We start from the raw sequence: 27811 nt of genomic DNA, 5'->3' as shown, positions 1-27811 counted from the left end.
CTCTTGCTTTGCTTTTGGTGCTTTTTTAAAGTCCTTTTTCCACTAATATGCAATTTCATCTCCTAAATCAGCTACAAAAGCTAAGGCTGTTTTATAATCTAAATTATATATGACACCCAGACAAACAGTTAGTTCAACCTGAAGCTTTTCGTAGATGTCATAGACATTAGGGCCTGGAAGGGACCTTGTGAGATTGAATCCAGCCCCCCTGTCATAGGCAGGAAGTCTGCTGGGGTCAAATGATCCCAGCAAAATAAACATCCAAATGACTTTTGAATGAATCCAGAGTAGGTGTTTATGCCACCTCCGGGGGGAGTCTGTTCCAGGCCCTGGACGCAGACTGTAAAGAAGTTTTTTCTTATGTGCAGTCTAAATTGGCCTTCCAGGAGTTTGTGGCCATTAGACCTTGGGAAACCCTGGTGAACAACTGTTCTCCCAGGTCCTGATGCACCCCCCTTATATACTTGTACGCTGCCACCAAGTTCCCCCTGAGCCTTCTCATCTCCAGGCTGAAGAGTCCCAAGTCCCTCAGCCTTTCCTCGTAAGGCTTGCCCACTTGGCCTTCGATCATACAGGGGGGCTGTCTTTGGACTCTGTCAAACTTGTGCATGTCCCTCCTGAAGTGGGGGGCCCAGAACTGGTTGCAGAGCATTGTAAGCTAAATTATAATCCTTTTCTGATCTCACTTTTCCTAATGAAATTAGTTATACTTCCTGGAGCCAGTGATATTATTACTGTGAAACCAAGAAGTGTTCTAGGAACACAGTCCAAAGAAGTTCTCTCATGCAGACAGCTGACCCACGGTGGATATAGATGTAATGACTACAACCCAGTGGAAGAATGCCCCCCCCACTACCAATGTATTAGGAGTACACATAAGCCTCCTTGTCCCTCCCCTGTGCTGAAAATACATCACTAGAAACCCCCAAGTCAGCATTTCCCAACTTTTTCCAACCCATATCACACTTACATAAATAAAAAAAATTGCAGCACACCACCCCCAAACAGATAATATGGCCCCTGCTGCCACCCACTGCCCTGTCCTGCCACCGCTCTGTAGAGGAGGGTGGGGAAGATAGAGCCATGCCTCCCCCCCTCAGCATTACGGGCAGGGTCCTGTTCATTTATTTGTGCGACTTTTCCAGGATTTCACGGCACACCTGTCCATGTCTGATGGCACACCTGTTGGGAAATGCTGCCCTAAGGGAAAACAAACAGAAGGTCCCCAAACCCAAACCTGTCTGCCTGCCTCATCTATTCCAAACCTACTTCAACCCTACCTGCCTGGCTCATGGGCCTTTGACAACAGTCATTTCAAAGGCTGCAGATACCTTTTCAACCAACAGGTTGTTCTGCTCCTGCCTTCCAAGGAAATCTTGAAACAGAAAGAGCTGGGATTTGTGAAGAGAGATGACTGAGCACATGGATTTACTGGCATCAGCAGAGAAAATCCACATTTCAGCCCCGACTTAAACAACATCCCCCTTTGTCCCAGCGACAGGCTTACCCTGGCTCATGAATATTCCCCAAGTTAATAAATTCGCTTCGGTTTCAAGTCCACCCACGGACGAGCTCTGACGCCAAGCTTGGCCGGCACGAAGAGAGGCGCTGGCCCCAGAGCCTGGGAAGGTAAAGAGCCAGAGTCAACAGCGGAGCCCGCAGGAGCAAGTGCAGCTGGACCCGGAGCAAGACCAGGCTCCGCAGTCAGCGAGGGGGAGCGCGAGCGGCGGGGCTCGCAGGTATCGCCGCCCCGCCACAGGCGCCGCTCGAGGAGGCGCCGACATGGGGCAGTGAAGCGCGGAGGCTCCGGCCGGGCCCCGCAGGGGTGCAGCCCCCGGGCGATGCCCTGGCGCGGCACAGGGGCAAGGAGGCAGAAGAGCAGGGACCACCGCTTGCTCCCGAAGTAGCACCAAGTGCCTGGAGCAGCCGGGAGCAAGTGCCCGCGGGGAGACGCGCATCCCCCGGGGCGGAAGGACGAGGCGGCGAAGAGAGAGGCTGAGGCTGCGCCGCTTCCTCTTTCTCCCGGCGCCGGGCGGGGCAGGAACTGCCGAGCGAAGCGGGAACTCCCCGCGCCGGGCCCAGCGCAGGTACCGCCCGCGCCGCCCCCCGCCCCCCGCCCGCACCGCACCGCACCGCACCGCACCCCACCCCACCCACCTGGCCGGGCCGAGCCGGGAAGCGAGAGCCGGCGCGGAGCTCGGGTGCTCCCAGGCCAAGCGCTGTTCCGAGCCGGAGCCCCCGCTCCGCCCGGCCGCGCCCTCCCCGCTCCGCCCGGCCGCGCCCTCCCCGCCCCGCCCCGCCGCTGCACCTCCCCCCGCGCCCCGCCCACAGGCCCGGCCCGGCCCGGCCCGGCCCGGCGCGCTCACCTGCGCCGGCCGTCGCTCCGCAGCCGGCTCCGCCTCGCGGGCGCGGCTGGGACCCAGGAAGAAGTCCGGGGGCATCGGCCGGGCGCCAAGAGGCAAAACGCCTCCTGCCCGCTCGGGCTCTGCCCCTCCCTCTCTTTCCCTTCCTCTTTCTCTCTTCCCCCGCGTGCGGGCTCCCGCGGAGGCGGGACCTCTCGCTGGCGGCGCCCGGTCCAGGCCGAAACTCTTCTGAGCTTCCTGTGCTCCTCTGCAGCGCTTCTGGCGGGCAGCCAGCGGCTGCACCCGTCCAAGCGTTTTATTCCGCCTTCGCTCTCTTTATGCAACAGCCTCGGCCCTTCTGAGGTTGGTAACGAGGGGCCAAGAGCCGCAGTGGTTTCTGTGCTTACCCACTAAACACTGGAGGCACTTGAGGTGGGTAATGACTTTCAGCCACTGGTCACAAGTACTTGGACTGCCCCTATTTCAAGCGGGTAGAATACTGCCTTGCCCATTTTTTCTGCATTAAAACTTGGCAGACCTGCCCACCCTGTTGGGAAGGAGCTTGAGATTCCTAATGGTCCTCCCCACATTTTTCTTTTCAAGCATAATGCAGGTAGTAACTTTATAGGACAGCAAAAACTTACTAGGTCTTAATCCTTGAAACACTTTACACATCTGTTGAACTTTACAGCAGGGGGAAAGGCCTGATGCTGCCACTGGAGTGGTTTTTCTGTGTGAAGTGAAGCTGGTGTATACTGTTTTGCCTGATAGGGCAAGTGAAATTTTGTGGGTAGAACCTGTCTTTCTGTGAGTTTGTATCATACCAGTTATGATAGGTACTGGTTCTGAGTGTAGCTTCAGAACAGGTAATCTTTCCCATGTCTTTAATTGAGTATGTAAGGACAGAGACAACTAGAGTTTGCCTTTCTTTTAGAGGTGCAAAAATCTTTTTGGCTGATACCGATGGTCCCCACAGTGAGGAAGGGAATGGGCAGGGTTAGGCGCTGCCCAGCTGGTGTTGGACACAGGATGGAGCCATGGGCAGCTCAGCCAAGGGGTGGCCCCTAACACTGCACACATCCCTGGGGGAGGAACGGGGGCACGTGCACTGGGTAAGGGTGGGCTGCTCTCAGGTCTCGGGGCCAGGAGCTGTGCTGGCCTCTTCCCAGCAGGTGGGCTGGGCCAGGGCTGTGCTTTGGGTGGGTAGGGATGGGGCAGGCAGCAGCGATGTTGGGAGGGGGACTGCAGGGTGGGCTACAGCTACTCCCAAATTTGCTGTAGCCCCCCCCCCCATAGCCTCCCCTTCCAGTGTCACAGCTCACCCCAAGCACAACCCTGGCGTAGCCCTCAGCCCCAAGCAGGCAGCCTGCCCTCATCCCACACACAAATCTGGGGAGCCATATGCTCCCCATGCCTCCCCTGGGCATACATACAACAGTAGGAGCTGCGCCCCCCTGTGCCTCTCCCCCATCCTGGACAAGCTGCCTGTACCTTAATCTGTATCCCAAACAATGGTAAGGAGATGGTTGCCCCTTCCAGTTCTATGCTGGGACTGCCACACATGGGTGTCTGGTGCCTCTTGAGTCAGCGACCCGGGGCGGGGTCCCCAGCGGCCAACGTCACTGGCCATGGAGGGTCCTCAGTGGCCAGGGTCGCTGGCGGGGGCCGGCGGCCAGGGTCGCTGGCTGGGGGGCAAGGGGCCAGCGGCCAGTGTTGCTGGTTGTAAAAGTGGCCACACCGCTTCTGGGACTCTCGTGGCCACTTCCGGAAGCTGCGCGGCTGATTTTGCTGGTGGTTCCACTCCCTGGCCAATGCTTGCAGGGAGGCCACTGCCCACCGGCTAAACAGGGAGTGCAGCCTGATGGAGTACATACACATTCTCAGGGGGGTGCATATGCTCTCCCATGCACCCTGTACATGTCACCGCTGCTACCACAGGCAAATATTCCCTGTGTTATACTTGTCTCCTAGGTCCAGAGGTAGCAGTAGATAGCCATCCTCCATGGAGTCACTCATTTCTTCCTCTTCTGACATGTAACTCTTGGCAGTGCAGAGAATGCAGCACAGTTCTTGGAAGCACCTTTTGAATACCAGAGTCATGGGGCTGGCAGACAGTCTGGAAAACAGCACAAAGCAAGGCCATGTAGACAAAGACTTCTGCTAGCAGAATAGCAGAGCCAAGCTCTTTCAGTGTTAGAATCATAGAAAATTAGAGTTGGAAGGGACTCAGGAGATCATCTAGTCAAAGCAGGACCACTCCAACCAGATCAGCCCAGCAAAAGCTTTATCTACCTGGGTCTTAACAATCTGCAAGGATGGAGATTCCACAACCATGGGGGACTGGTGCCACCTTAGTCAGGGGGCACGCGCCCCTCCCCCCCCCCAGCGACTGGGCAGGGGTGTCCCCTCGCAGCCAGTATCACCAACAGGGGATGGGAGGGTACGGCAGCCAACAGCACCGACCAGGAAGTGGCTGCAGTGCTATATCCGGTGTTCCCACACCCTGGCCAGCGCTCGCAGGGCGGGTACAGGCACTCCTGCCTGCCTGACTGTGTCAGTTGCCTAAGTGGGGAGTGTGGCCTGTCAGGGGGTGTACCAGCACTTTCAAGGGTGCACATGCACCCCCTATGCATCACCACTGTCCACAACCTCTCTGAGTAACCTGCTCCAGTGTTTTACTACCCTCCTAGGGAGAAAATTCTTCCTGATATCTAACCTAAACTTCCCTTGCTGCAACTTGAGGCCATTGCTTCTTGGTTTGTCATCTGCCACCACTGAGAACAGTCCAGCTCCATCCTCTTTGGAACCCCACTTCAGGTAGTTGAAGGTTGCTATCAAATTCCCCCTTAGACTTCTCTTCTGCAGACTAAGTAAGCCTGGTTCCCTCAGCCTCTCCTCATAAGTCATGTGCCAGAGCCCCCAGACCATTTTTGTTGCCCCCCATAGGACTCTCCAGTTTGTCCACAGCCTTTCTGTAGGGGGGGTCCCAAAACTGGACACAGTATTCTAGACGCAGTATTCTACTTACTGGCAGCAGCAGTGGCCTTCGAGGCGTCATGGCACAGCCCCCATGCAGGGCAGGAGGGGACAGTGGGGATTGGCCCTGGCTGCCTGGCACCCTCACTGCTGCATCACACAGGTGCAGCCTGGCCTGGCAGGGCGCCACGCGGTACCATACACTGTCAGGCAGCTGGGGCCACTGTGGCTGTCACCCGGGGCTTGGCGCTGCTCAGTCCAAGTGGCCCTGAGCTACCCGACAGTCTGCAGCACTGCACAGCGCCCTGCCAGGCTGTGGACCCTGTACAGCCCCCTGTGCAATGTGGCTGTGGCACTGCGGGTGCCAGGTGGCTGGGGCCGATCCCTGCTGCCACGCACCATGCAGAAGAGCTGTGCTATGAGGCACTGAGCGGCCCCAACAGCTGCTGATTTAGCCAGTGTGTGTGAGCTGTGTGGGGGTAGGGCCAGGCAGGGAACCGATCAGGGAGCTGGGGGAAGCTGGGGAAGATATTGGGGAGTGTGGGGACCTTTTTTTGTTCCCAGCATGCATCTTGCAGCATCTCAAAGGAGTTTGAGATGCTGCAAGAGTCACATTTGCACTCATCTGGATGTGCCCTGAGAGGCTTTTTTTTAAAAAAAAACCCAAAAAAACTAAACATCACTGCCAAACTTTCTTCTTTATTCCTTAATTCTTATCAGGGACAAAAGTCTCAGTCAATTTAAAAATTGCAAGCCTTATGTACTTTTATGCCTTTGGGGATATACAGGAGCCCTGGGACATAAATAGATTAACTTGCCTTTCACCCCCCACCCCCTTTTCTTGATTCTTGCCTTTCTCCCCCCACCCCCTTTTCTTGATTCTGGTAAAGTCTCTGGTGAGGCACTGTGATGATGCAAATTAACTCGAGCAAAGACAGGAACAGGATCTTGGGTTTCAGATCATCAAACTTGCTTCCTCCTTGTAAAATTCTGAAGATTGCATTTAAAGAATCAGCTAAAATTCAGTGTCTTCCATGTGTCAAGTATCCAGGTTGTAGCCATATTGGTCTAGAAGCAAAAGGAATTAGAACTCACGGTAGAGGTGATATCTTGAAATGAAGCCTTCATAATTTTACAAGGAGGAAGCAAGTTTGACGACCTGAAACCTGAGATCCTGTTCCTGCCTTTGTTCAAGGTAACTTGCATAGTCACAGAGCTCAGACACACCTTACCACATAAGAAATATCTGTCCAGAAGAGCATTCCATCCTTTTAGTCCTCTGTGAAATACGAAACACCATAACCAGAAGGAGATATGGCTACATTCTGCTTACTACCAAACAACTTTGAAGTAAACAGACTATTCCAATTTTTCTCTGAGCCTAATCTGCGTATAAAATGAGCTGTTCCAAACAGGAGATTTTACCACACCTTCAACTCTCCTATGAAATATTAACATTCATTTCTACCCAGGAGAACATGTACAGTCTTTTCTCCTATTTCTGCAGAAGGGTGCTTGTTCTCAAAACCTTGCAATTAAATAATTTTTTTTTGCAAAAATCAAATTGATCTAATAAAAGATATCACCTCTACCACAAGTAAAGGAAAGGATTCACCTATATAATAATACAGTCTGCCTGCCACATGCACTTGATTGATAACTGAATGGAACAGAAATCTGCTGTCCTTTTACAATGTCTAGATCAGTGATTCTCAACTAGGGTGCCACAGCACCCAGATGTGCCACCAGATTCTTTGAAGGGTGCCATGAGGTAAAGGGCAATAAGCAGATAAGTGCAGGCTCAAGCTTATCCCTGTTTTGCCAATCCTTTACCCCCAATGCTTGGCCCCTCTGAAAGAAGACAAACATTGTAATATATACATTATTTTTTTTAATCGGCTACCACTGAATTCACAGAAATTATGGAGCGGTGCCTCGAGTCCAATGAGGGGTGCTTTGAGTCGAAGAAGATTGAGAACTGCTGGGCTGGATCCTCTACTGCAGGAAATCTTTCCATGATACAATAAATAAATGCTTCCTTGCTTATCTTTAATGTTTTGATATGTATATTAACTTATGAAGAGGTTTTTTTATTTTTATTAGCCAACACATTTTCTAGCATGCTGTACACCTGAGTCAGCCATTTTAACTTTCTTAGGGTCTGCTTCTTCAATATTTAGCACATGGTCAGATTGCTGTGCCTGAAACAGAGCCTTGATGCAATCAGCGCGGCTCTCGGGGGCAGAGGCATTCCATCATGTACTATATGTTGTAGATTTACAGCCCTACACTCTACAAGTTATCTCTTATTTGCTTCTAAGTTTTTAATGCATAGTGTTTAGTTAATGGCAGGAAATAAAAAACACCAATCTGTAAATTTTAGGTTTCCATGACACATGAGCTGTATAGATCAAAGGGTTCTGAGGCCTGGCACTGATTTCTGATGCAAGCACATGAATTCCTACATAATTTACGTTAGCAGCTATAGATGTTTTACCTTTTACTAAAGATTTCTGGGGGGACCTCCTGTTCTCCCCCCGGCATGTGCAGGGGTTGGGGGGGAGGGCAGTTTGTTATCTCATTTATGGATTCCAGGTGTCGAGACAGCACAGGAGTCCAGGAGGCGCAGATGGCAGGCAGCTTTGCAGATGCTGCAAAGAAAGGCATGAGTGCTGGAGGACCAGGACCAGAGCAAAGAGAAGGGGCTTCCCCGTGGATTTCAAGGTGTCTGGATATGATTCACAGCCTGAGTATCTCCCCAGTGGCATGAGAAGAGAAGAATTCAACAGGAAAGTCCTGCGAAAGCTGCTCCAGGTAAATAAGGAGAATGTAATTTATGTACGAAAGCAAAAGCACTCCAATGATTAGGTGGTGGGACTCAGGAGCCCTGAAGCCAGGCCACATTTTTAGGAATGTCTGGAGCAGGTGGGGGAGGACCCCAAGCTGAAGGATTATGCTTTCTATGGGAGAGATGCCCAGGGAACTCAGTGGAGACAGAAAATTATAAAGATAGATCTGTGCAGAACAGGAATAGATGAGGCAGACCTCTGTTTCTGGCTGAGTAAGCACTGTGAGGAGGTGACAACAAGAGAGGAGGAGAAGGCTGGACTGGGGCCTGGATTGCTACAGTACTCTTACAAAGAGACCCCAGTAGCTGTGGGGCAATGCAGCATTTGCCAGCCTTCCTGTACCTGGGGCACCACAAGGGCCTGATTTACTATAGAGGCCAACCCAAACTGCCACAAATGTGGACAGTAGGGGTATGCAAAACAGACCTCATTTGATTTGGATTTGGCCTGAATCAGGGACAGTGATTTAATTTGTTGATTCAGATCACTGTTCCGGATTCTATTCAGCCAAATCTGAATCTGAAGATTTGATGGTGATTCAGAGAATCAGCAATTCGGCCATAGACACAGCTTTAAATGTTTTGTCTACATATCTCAAGGTACCAGGCACGACAGCTCTTGAACACTGCCATGCTGGGGCAGATGGAGCGTCCCGCAGGGGGGCCCGCATGCTTGGCGGCAAACCTAGAAGTGGACCAGAATTACTTCTGGTCCACTTCCAGGTCTGCCAGGGAAAAGAGACACCATGCACCCCCTGCAGCACAGAGTAATAGTGGCAGGCAAGCTGCTGCAAGCCACCATGGAAGGAAATGGGATAGAGTTTGAAGTTCTGCATGTGTACACGCCAGCCAAAGCAAAGACCAGGTATGATTTCCTGGAAAACATGGCCCTAACAATGCTAAGCAGCTGGCCGGTAATCATCGCAAGGGATTTCAACTGCATCATTTGTGAGGAAGACAGAGCCAGCAGTGCCCAGAGGGCAGGCATAGACAGTTCCTCCATGCTACTGAAACAGTTGATTGAGGACCACAGCCTAGTAGAAACTGGGAAAGGAGCCCAAGGCCCAGTGGTCCGGCAGCACCATCCACTGGCTGCAGGCACCTTGGGCTGTTTACTTGGGTTCTGGTTGCTACACAACCAACCCTGACCTCAGCCTGACCCAGATGGCCTTGTCCTGCCCCTGGCTCAGGCCATGTTTGCAGCTTGAGAGGGGCAGGGGGACTGGGCCAGATCCTGTGGCGCCAGTGAGGGGAAGGAGTGCCTGGGCTGGCTTCTCCCTCCTGCACAGGACAAAAGGATCCTGCCCCACAAGTAAGCCCAGGACAGCAGCTACTGGGCAGGCTTGTGCTGTGCTGTGCTGTGCTGTGCTGCGTGGGCCGGGCCAGCTTGGGAGGGGAAGCAGCAGGTGGGCTGATTGTGCCACGCGTAGCCCTGGCCCGGTCAGCATCAGGGAGAAGAGGTGGCAGCTGAGCTGTGTGCCGCTTGGGACTGGCCAGGCAGGCTGGCTGAGGTAAGGGGAAGCTGCGGCTTTGCCTTGGGCAGCTTGGGCTGGGCTGGGCTGGCACTGGGGAGGGAAAGCTGCTTCTGGGCCAGTCCCAAGCAGCATATAGATCAGCTGCTGCTTCTGCTGGCTGGTGCCAACCCAGCCGGGCTCATCCCATCCCCAGCAGCATGTGGGGAAGATGGCTTCGGCTGCATGCTGCTCCGGATGGGATGGACCCAGCCGGCTTGGCACTGGTCAGGAAAAGCAGTGGTGGAGCCTCCTGCCACTCAGGATGGGCGGGGACCATCGGCTTGGCATCATCCAGGAAAAATGGCAGTGGAACCTCCTGATGCTTGAGGCCAGCTAGGTAGGGAGAAGGTGCAGCTGAGCCCTTGCCGCTCCAGCTGGGCTTGTCCTGTCCCCAGCAGCATGTGGGGAAGTCGCAGCTGGGCCAGTGTGGGCCCCATGCTGCTTGGAAAGGGATGGGATGGGCCCAGCCGGGCCAGCACTGGGGAGGGAAAGCTGCGGCTGAGCCCCCTGTGGCTCAGGATGGGATGGGTCCTGCAACACTGGATGGGGCTGCACCCGTGAGGGGACCTGGTCCTGGGTTAACTTCTGCTGTGCTGCATGGGAGAAGGGGGGCTGAGATGGCTCAGGTCATACTGGTGCCAGTGAGAGGGAGGGGGGGTTGGTCAGCTTTTGCTGTGTGAGGCCTGATAAGGTAGGCTGGGTCCTCACTTGTGGGTGGGGTTTGGTGACCAGTACTGGTGAGGGGAAGGGGGGCTGGGCTAGCTTCTGCTGGCCTACACGTAAGGAGGGCTGAGATGGATCCTGCCCAGCAGGTGAGGGGAAGGGCAGGTTGGGCTGGCTTCTGCACTGTGGGTTGCCAGCCCCTGCCTTGCAGCTAGGAACCCTTGCTGGGAGGGGATGGGCCTGGCTATGAGGTCCTGACCTTGCAGCTGGGAACCAGGTGCTGCCACGCTGGCCTTGGCTGGCTCTTTGCCCCACGTAGATTTCATAGACATTAGGGCTGGAAGGGACCTCAGAAGATCATTGAGTCCAGCCCCCCGCCCAAAGGGCAGGAAGTCAGCTGGGGTCATAGGATCCCAGCAAGATAAGCATCCAATTTGCTCTTGAAGGTGTTCAATGTAGGGGCTTGAACCACTTACGATGGCAAGCTGTTCCAGACCTGGGGGCTTGGACAGTAAAGAAATTATTCCTTATGTCCAGCCTGAAATGGTCTCGTAGTAGTTTATGACCGTTCGACCTCGTTATCCCTTGAGGAGCTCTGGTGAACAAATGTTCCCCCAGATCTTGGTGGTCACCCCGATAAACTTACAGGTAGCCATCAGATCACCCCTGAGCCTGTGCTTTTCCAGGCTAAAGAGCCCCATGGCTCTCAGCCTGTTGTCATAAGGTCTGTTTTTCTGACCTCTGATCATGCACGTGGCTGTTCTCTGGACTCCTTCAAGCTTCTCCACATCCTTTTTGAATTGTGGAGCCCAAAACTGGACACAGTACTCCAGCTGTGGCCTCATCAAGGCCGAGTACAAAGGGAGAATGACGTCCCTGGATTTGCTTGAGAAGCATCTATGGATGCAAGCCAGTGTTTTGGTTACATTACTAGCCACAGCATCGCATTACAGGCTCATGTTCATCTTGTCAATGATGACCCCCAAGTCTCTTTCTTCCATAATGCTAGCTAGCGTAGCACTGCCGAGCCTATAAGGATGCTGCAGGTTTGTCTTCCCAAGGTGGAGAACCTTGCATTTTTCGGTGTTAAACACCATCAGGTTCTTGTCTTCCCATTTGCTGAGCCTGTCCAGGTCAGCCTGGATCACCTGCCTGTGTTCTGGCATGGATGCTTTGCCCCAAAGTTTGCTGTCATCGGCGAACTTGGCCAGTACGTTTCCGACTGCAATGTCCACATTATTGATGAAGATGTTGAACAATGTGGGTCCAAGGACAGAGCCTTGAGGAACCCCACTGGTCACAGGACACCATGATGAGTGACTGCCATCAATTACAACCCTCCAATTTCCCAGCCAATGGATCATGGTGGACCCAAGGCCACAGTTGGCTAGTTTCGCCAAGAGGTGATCATGGGATACCAGATTGAAGGCTTTTTTGAAGTCAAGATATATGACATCAATCTCTTCTCCCTCGTCCGGGTAATAGGTCACCTGGTCGTAGAAGGAAATGAGATTGGTCAAGCAAGACCTACCTGCCACAAACCCGTGCTGGCTGTCCCTTAGGATGTTGGCGTCGGCCAGTCCATTAAGGATGGCCTCTTTAATAAACTTTTCTAAGATCTTCCCCAGGATAGAAGTCAGGCTAATGGGCCTATAGTTAACTGGATCCACTTTCCTCCCTTTCTTGAAGATAGGCACCACATTGGCCTTCTTCCAGTCTTCGGGCACTACACCAGGGCATCAGGAGTTTTCAAAGATCCGTGCCAGGGGCTGGGCTATGACGCTCGCCAGCTCCTTGAGTACCCTGGGGTGTAGATTGTCAGGGCTGGCTGACTTGAAGGTATCCAGCTTCTCAAGATGTTCCTTCATGAGGTCAGCATTTATGGAGGGCAGGGGATCTCCCCCACCCGGACCTCCTTGTCCCGTAGTGGGCATGGGACTTGTCCCATAGCATCTCTTGGGACTGATGAAAGACCGACGCAAAGTACCCATTTAATAGGTTGGCTTTTTCCTGGGCGTCAGTAGCCCCATCTGATTCAGCAGGGGTCCAATGTTGCCCTTGGTTTTCCTCTGGCTCCCCACATATCTGAAAAAGGACTTTTTATTGTCCTTGATGCTCGAAGCTAGTTGGAGTTCAGTTGCAGCTTTGGCTTTCCTGGTTTGCTCCCTGCAGGACTGGACCAGTGGAGAATAATCCTCCTTGGAAATGAATCCTGTCCTCCATCCTTTGTAGGCTTTTCTTTTTAGCCTTAGGAGGTCTGCTAGGTCCCTGGAGAGCCATGGGGGCTGCTGTGCCCTCTTGCTGCCTTTCCTTTGAGCTGGAATAGACTTAGCTTGTGCATTGAGGATCACTCCCTTGAGGAGCAACCGCTTGTCTTGAACTCCCCTCTCCCTGGGGTCATGGTCCCTTAGGGCCTGACTGACAAGCCTCCTGAGCTTGTCAAAGTCGGCTTATGTCAAGGACTTCCATGTTGCTGACTGATTTGCCAGCTTTACGGCAGATGGTGAAGGTGATCAGCTCATGGTCACTGTCACCCAGCTTCCCATCGACCACTAGGTCGCCAATTACATCATCCCCAGTAGCCAGTACCAAGTCAGGCAACACTTTGCCTCTTGTTGGCCCATAGACTTCTTGAGTCAGGTAGAGGTCATCCACACATGAGAGGAAGCTTTGCAACCGCTCGAATTTTGCTGAGTGATCCTTCCATGAGTTGTCCGAGTAATTGAAGTCACCCATGACAACCATGGTCCTGGAGCATGCGGCCTCAGCCAGCTCCTGGGCGAACTCCTGGTCAAGCTCAGGACTTTGGGTGGGAGGTCTGTAGTAGACTCCCACCGTTGTGTCCCCTGTGCCGTGTTCCCCATGAATTTTAACCCAGAGGGTCTCTAGCCATCCATCCTGGTCGCCCAATATCTGCTTGCAGGGACATGTAGCTTTCCTTAACATGCAGGTCCAAGCTTGCAGTTTTTTAGTATATGATACTTTATCTATACTTTGTTATAATTCTTTGTTCTGAAAGATTTTGTGTGTGCAGTCCTTGACTCAGTTGGCTTGGCTCTGTTCTGGTGGAGGTCTGATGCCCCTGAAACCCCACTAACGGGGAATGGTGTTAGAGGGGTCACAACCCCTCGCTACCTGGTAAGTTTTGCCCTGTGCCTCATGGCCCAGAGGGCAGAACTCCTGGGGCCCCAGGAGCAGGCCATGCACTGTGAGGGTGGGCCCTGTTGTTAGACAGTGTTTCCCAGTCAAGGGGTAGATCTTCTGAGGTCAGGGGATTCTGGGCCAGATATGGCGAGTGGGGTAGTTTGGTGTTGGGTGGTTGGGTCTTATAACACAGACCATGTTCCAAGGCCACCTCCCCAAAAGGAGTACATCCAGGGGCAAGAGGAGGGACTTCCAGTGACAAAAGTCAGGGGTTAGGGAGTGGGACTTCTGGTCCGAAGATAGTGAACAGGGGGCGGGGCAACTGTCAATGGGCGGGGCTACCCATGCAGCCCTCAACAGCTCACCAAAATTCACGAAGCAGCCCTCTGCCCAAAATAATTGCCCGCCCCTGCAGTACAGGAACTTCCTGATGTACAATCATACTAAGCTTGAGCAAACAGACTGTGTTAAAACGTGTCTGAGTGAACTCCAGTCTTGCTACCAGAAATCAGTGGGAGAGGATGCAGCCAACTCTACCTGGAAAAGGGACACTTGGCACAGACTGTTCAAAGCCCTCTCGGGGAAGGGAAGTGGACAGGGAGAGTCTGGGCTCCATGGCTATCAGCAGCTACCCAGAACCTGGGCCAGCTGCAAACATCTGATGCCTCTCTGCCCTAGCCTCAGCCCCAGCTGCCTCCCAGGCCTAGCTCTGGGCTCTGGGGAGGCAGCACATACCAGCAATGCTCCCCACTGTGCTGCCCTTGCTGCTTCTGCAAAGCAGTGTTGGAACCCAGCACAGCAGAACACAGCGAGGGGTGCAGAAAGCTGCCTGCTCCCAGCTCCCCGCTGCCCTGCCACATTTTCCCTGCAGGTGGGCGCAGCAGCGAGGGGCACAACCCTGCACTGCTGCCCACCCTGCTCCCGTGCACACAGGGGAATTAGAATGCTGCCAACTCATAGGATATTTGACATTTTAAAGCCTTAATATGTGTGGCAATCTTAGCTTTCATTTAAAAAGATAAGTGTATAGCCTGCCTAGTTGTAAAGAAAAGCTTAGAAAATAGGATCAAGTTCAAAATCCAGGATGTAAACAAAAGCAACCTAATTTTAATCTAATTGTTTTAAAGATATAAGTTTTTGTCCTGACTCATGATTTTGGGTCTCTCCCAACTATACAGGTGGTCCAGTAAAAAAAAAAAAAAAGTTTTGCTCTTTTCATTGTTTTGGAATATTTAGAGTACTGCACATATGTTAAATCCATGTTGAGGGAAACAGCTTTTATAACTCCCCCTTTTTCAGGGGTTGTGGTGGGGAAACCCTTCTTTGTATCATTAAGACTTCATTGTGTACACACACTTATTCTGGATCTCTTTTTCTGCCTAAATGCTGATGTCTGTGTTGAGCACCATCATAGTGCTACTTCCTTTTATTATAATGCTAGCTTGCAACGAGTATGAAATGGTGAATGTGATAACTGAACAAGGAAGTGTATATGTTGGTGCAGCTCTGCTGTTGACCACAATCTTTTCCTGGTTGATTTTTAATTGCTGTGACTGCTGAAAGAGGAGGTTGTGGTACAGGAATGCAAACAAGCTTGCATTATTTTTTAAAGCTGTCTCTCAAAACACATGTAAAGTACATTCTAATGTGCCTCTTAGAACAAATACTAGTACTGAAACTGCATTCTATATAAGTTTGCACAGTAAGGAGGGTGGGACAAAAAACTGAAACAGTCTACAGTAGTCAGAGTAGAGTTTGCTGAACCCAGCACAGCAAATTCAATGCATCATACAGGTATACACTCTCAAATGTCACTGCACAAAAATCACACCAAATCCCATGAGAAGGCAGTGGAGGTGAGCTGTTTCTCTTTCCCAGAGTTCTGTGATCATAGAGCTGATTAATGAGGTAACAGTTCCTGCCTGAGTTTGCTAAACTTTTTTTAAACAGTAGAAACCAAACTCTCATTTCCTGTACTTGCTTACTGCCACATGTGACAATAAGATTTGGGACCACCTTTTAAAACCTACAAAAAGACATTTAACAGTGATAACATGGGCTTTAGTTTTGAGCAAGTAGCTAGATGGAAGAAGTGCCTTTCTTTGAAAGGACTCAAGGTCATGTGTAACCTGGGCGGTACTCCAAGAGGTACCCCCTCTCCAATTGAAAGGATCAGAGCAGGTGCACAAGTGCTTTGGGAGGTGTAGGGACGCTCCTCCCCCTATAGAGCAGAGCCAGACAACCAATGTGGACTTAACCATATACTTTTTCATGAGAGAACAATACTGGGAACATAACCAGTATAAGCCAGGGGATATAGGGGATACTACAATGCCCCGAGGGGCAGGATTCAACAAAGGTGCAACACTTACAACCGTACACATATTCATCCAGTTGACAAAAGACAGGGTTAACCAAAATGTAAAAACACAAACAGCAGAACAAACAATACCAGCTGGTGAAATATAAAAGGCACAAAATACAAAATGTCAAATGACAAGGAAAATAGGGTCTAGGTACCTGGAGGGGGAGAAAGGGGGAAAACACAATAGCCCCTTTCCTCTGCAAGAGGAATATTCTCCCTATCACTTCACTCACCCCAAGTCACCCAAGCTGGGACTTGAATGCAGATCACCCACATGGTGGGCAGAAACTCTACCACACAACCACCAGTGCTAGCACTGCTTCAGGCTGCTAAGGGTCTTGACCTTCCTGGAGCCTCATGTCGAGCTGCCTGGCCTCTGATTGGAGGAGCTGGAAACCTCTCAGGTCACTGCTCAGATCCTTGCTGGAGCTGGGGAGCCTCTCCTGCTGGCTGCAGCCTCTCATAGGGGATCCCGGAGCCCAGCGGGGAGCCTTTCCTGTCGGCCGCATGCCGCACTGCTGAGGGTCGCACTGCTGTCTGCAGGTCCCACTCCTTCAGGCTCTTCTGGGGCAACTGCTCCCACCCTGCTAGCTCAGCTCTTTGCCAGCTCTTTGAATCTCCTTCCTTGTGGTCCCCTGCTGGTCTTCCCTGAGTCAGCCATGCTGCCCCTTTTATCACCCTCCTGGTGACCCAAGGGGCCAATCAGGGGACATGGAGGGTGAGTTGCTGGGGCTTGATTGGTGAGGAAAGGGAATCCCAAGTCCTCCAATCATCTTTTACCCCTTCAAAACCCCTGGGCCAAATCATTACCAGATTGGTAAGGAAAGGGAATCCCAAATACTCCAATCATCTTTTGCCCTTTCAAAACCCCTGGGCTAAGTCACTGCCAGCTAGCCCATCACACATGTAAGGATGAAGAAGGTCAGTGGCAGATGAATTATAGAGATCATTGTTCTGCTTATATGTAGCAAAGCTACTTTGTCAACCTAGGGATCACATAAAGGTCACTGTAGCACAGACTATATTAATCTTAGCAACAGAACCTATTTAGGTAAAAAGACAGATGTTGTATTTTTAATTTCTTTACAGATGAGGGGGCAGTTCCTGTTAGTTTCTATCACTCCCTCCACAAAATATCTAATTTTTGATGTTACATACACCCAGACAAAAGTGAGCATTAGGTCACTGTTCTGAGCATGGTACAGATTTTTCCATCCTGAATCCGTGCACACAGTAGAGGTTAGAGTGAATCATCTTTCTTCCATATCTCAAAGGGACTTACACCCTTGTTTATTTTGGATCTGACACAATAAGTTTTGCAAGTTCAGTTCTATTAACCAAATTACATTTGGTTCACGAATTCCCAAATGTGTGCTAATATTGATCCCCTTTTGGTTAAAAGCTCTGAAGAAGGAAAATCAATTGCTTTTAGATATTAATAAAATTTTGCTTTTCAATACTTACCACAAAACTTATCTTTTAACATGTGGAATTCTAAGTCAAATGTGTTTAAATATGCAGAAACATCATACTACTTATTCCCCTTTTAGTTGCATTCTAGTGGTGCATAAAATCTTTCTCAGACTTCTCCATGCTAGAGATATGCCCATGGCTAAATATAGGTGTTCAAGAAGCCCAGTGGGAGCACTCTAACTTTTGAGCTTAGCTCTAAGTGCCCCTGTTTAGGTTGGGAGGAAGTATAACAAATGTTGGCCCTTGTGGGGGGTTGGGGCTTGGAACCTTCCTGCATGGCCTGGGTGTAGCAGATTGGGTAAGGGTGGGCAAAATATGGCCCATGGGCTGGATCCCGCCTGCCAGGCCATTCTATCTGGCCCATGGGGTCCCTAAAAAATTTAGAAAATTAATATTTGTCTTCTCTTGGCTGCCTGTCAAAGATGACAGGAGCCAGGGGCAGTAGGACCCAGGGGAAGCTAGCAGCATGACCCAACAGCCTTGCCCCACCCCACCCCTAGCCATTTCCTACCCGCACACTGCTCCAGTACCATGTGGCTCCTGGCTGCATCACCAGACTGCAGGAGCATGGAACCCCCATTGATACCCCAAGGCCAGGAGCGGGAGGGTGTGTGTATGTTTGTAGGGTGAGTCGCACGGGCACACCCCACCATACATGTGCATCCACATCCCCCCTTGCACTGCCATACACGCAGACCCCCATACCCACCCACACATACCCACATATTCCACCACCCCACACCTATCCACACCTCACAAACACCCCCACCCCCACCCCCACCCACCCACAGCCCACCAAACCTATACCCACCTCCCCACAATACACAAGAGTAAGACTTCATTTTAAGCTATTGTGCAGTCACCTCTATGTACACTACACAAACACATGTAAATCAGGACAAAAATATTTTCAAAAATCCAATTAATAAATGTTGTAGATGTTTGATTTTTACAATATAATTTGGTATTTTTCTGTTTCCCAGATGGCAAAACCCCTTGCTGAAAGGAGTACTTCAAGGGCAAAGGGAGGGACTTTTGGTGGCAAAGGTCAGGGGTTAGGGGGTGGGACTCCTGGTCACAAGATGGGGCCCGGGAGGCAGTCACCTGTCAAGGGGCTGAGTTACTCATGCAGCCCTAGAGAGCTTGCCAAAACTTGTTAAGCGGCTCTCCACCTGAAATAATTGCTCAACCTTGTGATAGGGAGAGCTCTTGTATGCCTTCCAGCATGCCCTGCAAGCTCCCTGGACTGTCAAAGAACCCTGAGTGGCGCTAAATGGCGGAGTCACCCGATTGGCTGGCAGGGACATCACGGCTCCCCACATGAACCTGATGAATCAACAGCTTATCATGGTATGTGTCCTCATTGCCATGAGCCACCCACATGCTCACGCCTTGCACCCTGCACCTGCCAAGTGTGTTTAGATGTGTGTGTGTGTCAGATGCTTGAGTTCTGTGTTTGGGTTTGTGTGTGTGTGTGTGTGTGTGTGTGAGTGGTCAGAATGCCTGGGTTCTATGGGTGTGACTGTGTGTGTGTGCATCCCCCCCTCCCCCCGACAGAACCCAGGTGTCCCAGGCATGACTGAGCTACCAAGTTTTATGTGGCCAATGAAGATGACAAACACCTCTTACACATCTCCCCATTTCCTGGGGTGAAGGCGAGAGAGTACTATGTTCTCGTGGTCCCTGATTTTGTCATCGGCAACATTACACCCCACAATCCTCATTGGGGGCTCAGCTTATCTCCTTACTGCCCTGGTTCATGAGGCCCTATGGGGGTAGCTGGACTGCTGGAAGGAGCATTTCAAGTATAGGCCCTTCCATATGGGACCCCCCAGCTCCTTGGTTCTGAGGCCATGTCTTCCCTTTCAAGGACCATGGACCCATGATCATCACCAATGCCTGGGGCTCATGTCAGGCAGCTGGCCCAAGCCCAGGACTGCCTATCACCACCAAGGCTGCCCTGCTTCTCTGCAGTGGGACCTGATCCAGGACTAGGGCTATAGGGAGCAGAAGAGCTTCTCCTTGGGCCTCCAGATTGGGGTGTGCACAAGCCAGGGCTGCTTGGCTGTGCTGTCAGGAACTGCCACAGTGACTGCCTAGCTTAGGGAGCTGGTGGGCAGCACTTTCTTGCCCATTCTGAGTGCTCCTGTGCCCTTTGGGACTGGCCTGGAACTGCTTGGGGTGCCACAGCATATAGGGTGACTGCCAGTGGTCCAGGACTGTATGCATTAAATCCCTGTCCTGGCATTGTGGTTCTCTCAGCTCTGGTACAGCTTAAGGTGTCCCCTCCAACAGGTGGGTGGCCATCTGGAGCCCCCAGTCATGTGACTGGACAGCCCATATCTAATCGTGTAGAAACTATCACTTAATGCCTCTCTAGATGTTCAGGTAAAGATGTGATAGGATCTAATTCACACAATTGCACCTCCTGGCATGCCACACCATTCATGGCAGAAGGCATGATTGTAAGATCCAACATTAGATCCTATCACCCCTTATTGCCAGTGTAGGGGAAGCTCAGAATTGTGAACCTGGGCTCCCCATGCACTGGCTCCCACTGTGCAGATGGGAAACTCATCAGCTGAGGAGACTGTCATCTGCAACAGCACCCCATCTAGGAGGGTGGTGAAGCACTGGAATGGGTTATCTAGAGAGGTGGTGGAATCTCCATCCTTGGAGGTTTTTAAGGCCTGGCTTGACAAAGCCCTGGCTAGAATGATCTAGTTGGAGATGGTCCTGCTTTGAGCAAGGGTTTGAACTAGTTGACCTCCTGAAGTCCCTTCCAACACTAATTTTCTATGACTCTATAGTGCTGCCACAGATGGGAGTCTCATCAGCTGACAGGACTCATATCCTCAGCAGTATGTGGGGCACTGCCATGGATGGGAGTCTCATCAGCTAATGGGACTCCAGTCCACAGGGGCTCATAGGATACTGCCACAGATGGGAGTCTCGTCAGTTGACAGGACTCCCAGTGGCAATAGATGGTGGAACAGTGCTATGGCTGGGAGTCTCCTCAGCTGCAGGACTCCCAGTCATCACAGTGCATGGTGCACCCCCATGGCTGGGAGCCCCATTGACTGACAGGGCTCCCAGTTGTGGCAGTATAGCTACGGTACATGTGCAAATTAAATCTGGATAGGTACCAGCTATAAAATGAGTACACATTTTCCAACTCTATAGCTGGATAGACCTTTCATGATATGATGGTTAATTTGCACATGTAGCCAGTCTAAATAAATTGTACAATTAATCTGTTAATTGTGTGATACATGTAATGTGTAGAAGATGCCTTAGATCACCATAGAGAATTAGAATGTCACCCTTGGTATATCAGACCACATACCATATTTTCACATACCACACCCCCCAAATAAGAGGTGCATCTTGTGTTTGGGAAGGCAAAATGAAAGGAAAAAGATGTTTTCCATAGTTTAATTGTCAGCTCACTCACCCTCCCTTTCCTTCTTAAACAAAAGTGGGAACCCCAGCTATGATTTTGAAAAGAGCTAAAAATAATCTAGAGGGCTGTGAAACAGGGAAAGAGAAACCAGAAGTAGCTAATAGACAGCAAGATTGCCAGAAGAAAGATTAGCTTGGTTAGTGGAAAATCAAGACCATTAAAATAGAGTGACTATTAAAAGACACAGAAAAACCTATGAAGAAAAATGAGCCAATAAGTCAGTTGACTCCCTCAGCTGCCTGAATACAAATGTAGTGCTGCTGGCTAGTGGAGCAAGAATCAAAGAAAGGTACCTGTTCCAGGCAGAACATCAGTTTTCCCACTTAAGGCACACCCCAGTTTGCAGGGGATGATGATTGGGGTGGGGGAGGTGCATCTGGTATGTGAGTAAATACAGTAGATAGTAAAAACACAAAGAACCATTTAGAGAAGGGGGTTGAAGTACATATTTAATTGAAAATACTTTTCAATAACTTGAAGGCTACATGTTTTCTGCCATATTGATAACCCCCTGAAACTATTGTGTGTTTAAATCAATGGACAACATACTTTTGGGGAAATTCTATTATAATTTAGCATGAGTTTATGTATACCACATACTATATAATCAAGTTTCTATTGTACCTATGCATTTCCTTTACTGTCAGTATTTAACTCAACACTTAGTAAAGCATTTCAAGATAGGAAGCTCAAATTCTATACCACTTCACAAGGACATCAAAGGCTTTCATTTGAAATGAATCCACTTATTTCTATTTTTATCATTTATTTTCAAATGACTAATTATTTGTATAAATTTTCTGGCTGTACAAGTTAGGATTAAGAATCAGACCCACATAATTTTATTATAAAACAATATAATTTAAACAAATTCTTAGCATAAACACTTATATAAGCATAATTTTTGCTGTCAAATAATATTACTCTGAAACAAAAAAGTAATTCTCTGTATGTCTTGATTATTCACAATGGATTTATTTTTCCTTTTTTGTGGATGGAGGTAGAAATCGGTAACAGATTTTATTTCATAATTAATATCTAACTTATCTAAACTGTGGTAGAGAGTAGGTAGAATAAACCAGAATAGTTCAAAACATTTCACTCATCTTGACCATGACTGCTGAGAAAACAGGCCTTGTGCTTATCTGTGATATGCTATGTTAAGATAGGTTTGTCTTTGGCAGACTTTATTGCTCATGAAGTGTGTCATGCTGAGAAATAGAGGTATAGTTTGTAGCTGTGTTGGTCTAAGGACATAGGCAGACAAGGTTTTTGGGGTAAATCTGATATCTTTTATTAAACCAACTCAAATAGTTGGAAAAAATCTTCTTTGCAAACTTTTGGGTATAAATACCCATCATCAGGCTGAGGAAGCATACGCAGTTGGTGTGTGCTGTTCTTGGATGGAATGAATAGTAAAGAAGCCAGAGGTTGGTATGCATGCAAGAAAACCAGTCAGTGAAGATGTAAGTCGAGGAGTCATTGGGCGAGAGACAGGCTGGGGGAAGGGGCGGGGGATAAATGTAGCTGGTAAATAGTGGAGAGGTACCTGGGAAGTCAGATGTTAGGCAGGTTATAATGTCATAAATCCAATGTCTATAGTTAGTCCATGATTTTTTGTATCAAGGAGGTTGATGGTGTGAAGTTTATAGGCTCATCTGTGAAGGTCTTTTGTAAATTCCCATGCTGAGAAATAAGTATTCATTCTGAGTAAGTGCCATCTGGAAAGGAGCAGTAGAAGATTCCCCCACATCATTCTGCTAACATGCCAACCCTGATTTCAACTCACTACTTTCAGGGTGAGAAAATAGTTAACTTTCAGCTTTTTTGATCTGGTTGCTGAAAAGAATATCTGTTAGTGCCTTTTGTGAGACTGGGTTTTTTTAATGTTATTCTTTCTACACTAGAAACTGGACAGAGATTACTAGTTTATTGCAAATTAGATAGTATCAACAAAAGAGGGGCAGAGGAAGAACAGGGTTAAAAGAAAAGGCAAGAAAACGGGCTATGGGAAAAGTATGGAGGTGCGGGTGGATCCACAGGGAGTGCACAGTGGTGTGGTTGCACCCCCCTTCTGTCACCATTGCTGCTGTCTTCAGCTGAGTCTGGCAACCCACACAGCTGCTCCCTTCAGTTGGAGCATCTGGGCCAGGAGCAGACACTGGAAGAGGAGACTCACCCACTGCTTCCACTGTCCCAGACTGACCTGGACATGGGGATAGCCCCAGCGTCACTCCCGATTGCTCTAGCTGCTGGGTGTAGGGAGGGAATAGCGTGTAGAATGCTGCACTTGGCTTGGAACAGCAGCAGCAGCAAATAGATTTCCTCTTCCTGCACCTGCTTCCTGCAGCCTCCACCATGACCCTTGCTGCCTGGGAGCAGAAGCTGGAAGAAGGAAGCCACCCCTCACTGCTGCCACTCTTCCCAGTTGATACAGGTGCAGAGGGATCCCCAGAGCCACTCTTCCCTGCTCTAGCTACAGGCTGTAGGGAGCAACTTTGCAAAGAGCCAGGCTTAGCTGGGCTTCCTGGGGAACAGTGACAATGGCACTCTTTACAGCACCTCCTCCCCAGCAGGCAGGTGGGGAGCAGGCACTGCAGGGAGAAACCTGTATGCCTTCCAAGCTGGAATGGAACAGAAGTAGGACAGGAACAGCTTTGGGGCTCCCACAAGGCACAAGTCAGCTGGGGACAGCAGTAGCAGGGGTGGGTGAGTCCTAAGGTGACCATACATCCCAGATTAGCTGAGGCATCCCAGTGATTTCACAGGACATCCTGGCACCCCAGCTAGTTGGTGTAAATTGAAGCTAAAGTCCCGGCTTTGGCTGCTGCAGGCAGAGGCAGAGGGTGCTACTGCCGACAGTGCCCAGGCTGGTTTCTGCTAAGCGGTGGCTGGAGGCGGGGTAGCAGTCTGGGCTGGGCACTGCTCCTCCTGCCTGCAGGGGCTCAGGGGGAATCAGCTGGGGCAGGGTGGGCTACAGGAGGGGGCCAGGGCCAGGCAGTGTGTGGCAGACCCAGGAGTCTGACAGCAGTGGTGGGAAAGGATTGCTCCCAGCTGGGTCCAGCCTATGCACACAGGGGATGGAGCCCAGTGGCAGGCCTTGGTGCTGTCCCACCACACCCCAACCTTTCCATCACCAATCCTTCTGTGAAATACTAAACATCTTAACAAGAACGAAGCATAATTCAACATCCTGCTTGCCATCTGACTTCTCTGAGGTAAATAGACTGCTCCAACTTTTATCCAAACTAAAATGAACTTTTCTGGCCAGGAAAATTTATACCGTCCTCCAGCTTTCCTTTAAAATATGAATTTTCATTTCTGCCTGGGAGAAATTTTATAATCTTTGCATTCTCCTGTGCCTGAGGAAGGGTGTGTATGCCCAAAAGCTTGCAAATAAAGAAAAATGTTGTTTGCAACTGTCTAGTTGGTCTAATAAAAGATATTGCCTCTACCACAATGACTGCTTGTACTTTTAGACCAACATGGCTAAAACCTTTATCCCTTTTCTCCTTTGTAACACACTGAAGGTTACTGTAGGGCGCAGTTGCCCAACTGCTTAGTGGCTGGTGGCCACTCCACAGGGGTTGCACCTGCAGGGGCCACATTCTGTGGGGGCCATGCCCTCATACATCCCCAACTGCAAACCCCACTATACTGTAGGAGCATGGCCCTCAACCCCCCCACATTGTACCATGCAGACTCCTCTGCTGTACTGCATTGCAGGCTGCCTCCCACACTGTGGACTGTGCTGAGCTGTGACATCTTGCTCTGCCTCACCTGCAGGTAGAGGGAGGCAGTGAAACCCAGAGAATGGAGGGGGAACCAGGATACCCCCAGCTGCAGTAGCATCTGGAGCAATGAGGGGAGTAGTGGCGAGGGGGAATCAAGGGGCCACAGATTAACAGGCCTCAGGTTGCCAGTTGCACAGCCTTGCTGTAGAATGAAAAGAGCAACAACTTGGCTAAATGAGAATAAGATTGGTTCTTCTTTTCCCTCTGTGTGTCCAGGACACATGCGCCAGGTACAGAAGTTACACTTATTGCACAGTAGGTATGCAGAAAGCGTCTACAGCCGTAACCAAACAGATGGTCAGCACGCACAGAGTACTGTAAAAATGATGGATCCTACTTCAAGATAACCCTGGATGGATGTGGCATCAGACTTCAAGGCTATAGGTTAGAGCACCATAATGAACATCTGTACCACATCCCATTGACACTTACAGTAGGTCACAGTCTGCTAACATCATGTGGAGCATTGTGGCACCCTACTCACCCCACCTCGTAGGGCAGCAATCTAACCTAGGCCAGAGCTCATCTCCTCTGTCAGAGCACCAGGCTTGCCGCGCCCTCAGGCTGTCACTGACAAGAGTCAGTAAAGTCTCTGTCCCCAGGCCTGCCCATGTGCTCCCTCTGGGTAGCAGACATCCATCCACACAAAGAAAACTCCTTATTGTTGAATTTCTCTTATTGCATACTGTCATAGATGCTGGTGAGCAAGTGCTGAATGTGGGTCTGCTGTTGTTTTGCTTCTGCTCACAATTAAACTGTCTTAGAAATTGATTCATCTGCACTGATTTCTGGCAATGGGCAAGTTCCCTAATGAAAGTAAAAATGTACTTGAACATGCCCAAAATTTATATCAGCACATCTATGCATGCTATTATGTAGCACTGCTTTTTGACTTGTCTGGGGAACTGAATGCACATGTAAAATGTAGATTGTGAGAAGCTCTTACACTGACTGCTCAATACAGGATGCAGGAACAGAACCCATGAGTCCAGCTCACAGACACACAGTCTCAGAAACCTTGGGAATGGCCCATAAAGAAACAGAGAGTATTTCTCTGTTTTCATATCTTAAAACCAATATCTAATAATCCTGGTCACTCAAATAATGGCTTGGAACCATGTAAACTTGATAGAAAGCTGATTCAGACAGCCTGTTACAGAGGCTGAGGTATCCTGCTGGGAATCCCACAGATATATACATAGGGCAGTTAGCTTTTTTTGTTAAGATCCCATATTGTTTGTTTTATTAGTTACTGTTGTTTAGCTGTTGCTTTTCCTGGCTATATGATTAGTAACATAAAATGGTCTTGATAGCCTTAATGTAATGTTCACTTCCTAGAATTACCTGCTGATAAAAAAAACAAAACAACCTTCTGGGGCATAGCATATTTGATGTTCCCCTTAGGAAAAGCCTCAGATTTTTCAATGGGAGGAAAGGAAACACTTTTCCTGCTTTCCCAATCTGCTACCTGCAAAAGAAGCAGTGATTTTATTTTCGTTCCTGAACCCAATAGATTCCCTAAAATCTGTACCAACTAAAATAGTTGGAAAAATTCTTCTTTGCAAGCTTCCAGGTACAAACAACCTTTGTCCCTATACCCAAAAGCTTGCAAAGAATTTTTCCAACTATTTTAAGTGGTTTACTAAATTGTAGTGAATTTTTCCAAAGAACTTTGTCTGTCTATGTCTTTAGATCAACCTGGCTACAACCTATACCCCTAAAATCTGTACAGAATTTTGGAAGCTACCAGACAAACAGGATCACTCTTTTGAAGCCCTAGTGAGTAAAGGCAATCAGATCACCCATTTGCTGGCTCATAACCCAGAAAGGATGACTTAGGATCACCAGGTATTGTGGTACTGTGTCAGTATTCCATCACTTTTTTAATTGCCTAATTAGCTGGCACCCTGATATTGCCAGCCAATCAGAGGCATTGTGTGTTTGCAGGACAGGCGGTGGAGCCATGACCTGAAGTGCCAGGACAATACACTGTTTACCAAGAAACTATTCAAAGGTTTTAAAAAGCATTGAATGTTTGCACTCAGGGCAATTACGCTTCTAAGTGTGTATTTTCTGAAGTGAACTTTGGGCAGAGTTTTGTTTTGTTGGGGTTTTTTTTGCTTTTTTTAATCACACAGTCCTTCAGTCAAATGGAAGTTGTTGAAATGTAGTAACACTAAAATCTGAATTTGGGATAATTTTCTCTTGATTGCAAGTGGAGCAGGATTGAGTCTTTGTACTATACTGTTTACTCTATAATATACATCTCTAACCTGCCCTTGTTTTGTCTTCTTGCAGTGAGCTAAAGAAATTGCCTACAGTGGGTAATCATTAAGAACTGTTACAAGTATGCAAAAATTCTACAGTTTGGGGGAAGCGGAAAAGAGAAGACAGCACATTCAGGGGTGAATGAAGCCAACTAAGGCTTATCAGGTGAAACTGCTGAGCTCTTTATACCTCTAAAGAAAATAAGAAAAGAGCCAGTTATACATGTGGGTGTAAATTAAGAAACAACAGCTTGCCTGAAATATTTTAATAGCACTCCATCTGAAAGCTTTTGTGGGGAAGACTATAGCCAATAAGTAAACTGTATTTCTTGTTTTTGGTACCTCTTGCACTTAGAAATTGAATTTCTAACCTAGTACTTTATAAATTGACACAACACTTGGTTGATGAATAGCAGAAATGCTTTTTTTAATAACTACCAACAAGTTACAACACTAAATAACAGAAAAAGACTCTTTCCCAATATAAATCAAGCTATTAGTCCTTAGTATTATCTTAGCTGCACAGAGCTCTTTACCCAGTGCAGGCAGGAAGCAGTTTTTGCACAGCCTTAAAGCATGGATCCGCCTTAAAGCATGGATCCTTCACTTGTCACCTGGGTGGCAGGATGACTTGGTCTGAACTGCACACACCTTGCTGACAGTTTTGTCTAATTCTTATACTGTTTAATTGTATAGTTTCAAAGCATTCTTCCTTGATGGTTGGCCAATTAGAATCCAAACAAACAGGGAGGGAAAGGTTGATCATAGCACAACTGTTACTTGCCTGGCTCCTGTTCTTGATCTGTCTAGGTGTGCAGACTGGGTTTTTCTGCATCTCCTGCAATTAAAGGTCAATTTACAGGTGATGAGTCTGAGTGTTTCAACAGGGTCTTTAGAAGTGTCACCAAACCTGTTTTGGGGTATTTGTATTTCAATGGGACAAATTTGCAGTAGCTTATATT

The 27811-nt window shown here is 49.2% G+C and overlaps 1 protein-coding gene and 1 long non-coding RNA gene across 4 annotated transcripts in view; one reads left to right on the top strand and one right to left on the bottom strand.

Moving 5' to 3' along the window:
• Positions 1-2505, bottom strand: part of PRKCD (protein kinase C delta) — a 135725-nt gene extending 133220 nt beyond the window's left edge. For 2 of the 3 annotated variants that reach the window (XM_090021498.1, XM_090021501.1), the window contains exons 1-2: positions 2158-2282; positions 1508-1621 (exon numbers count right to left, since the gene is read on the bottom strand). The gene's annotated coding sequence lies outside the window, so the exon portion shown is untranslated. Of the gene's footprint in view, positions 1-1507; positions 1622-2157; positions 2283-2366 lie in introns of those variants that run through there. The other variant, XM_090021500.1, reaches the window with a different exon arrangement.
• Positions 2506-7919: 5414 nt separating this feature from the next.
• LOC149855693 (uncharacterized) lies at positions 7920-27428 on the top strand. Its single transcript, XR_016438442.1, has 3 exons — positions 7920-8132; positions 18526-18675; positions 26881-27428. It is a non-coding gene; the product is annotated as an uncharacterized LOC149855693 (long non-coding RNA).
• The last annotated feature ends 383 nt before the right edge of the window (positions 27429-27811 follow it).

Source organism: Crocodylus siamensis, chromosome 11, assembly GCF_052110815.1.
Source record: "Crocodylus siamensis isolate JL-2025a chromosome 11, ASM5211081v1, whole genome shotgun sequence".
Lineage (NCBI taxonomy): Eukaryota > Metazoa > Chordata > Crocodylia > Crocodylidae > Crocodylus > Crocodylus siamensis.
Note: the sequence above shows the minus strand (reverse complement) of the source record. Positions and strands in the feature narration are given on the sequence as shown.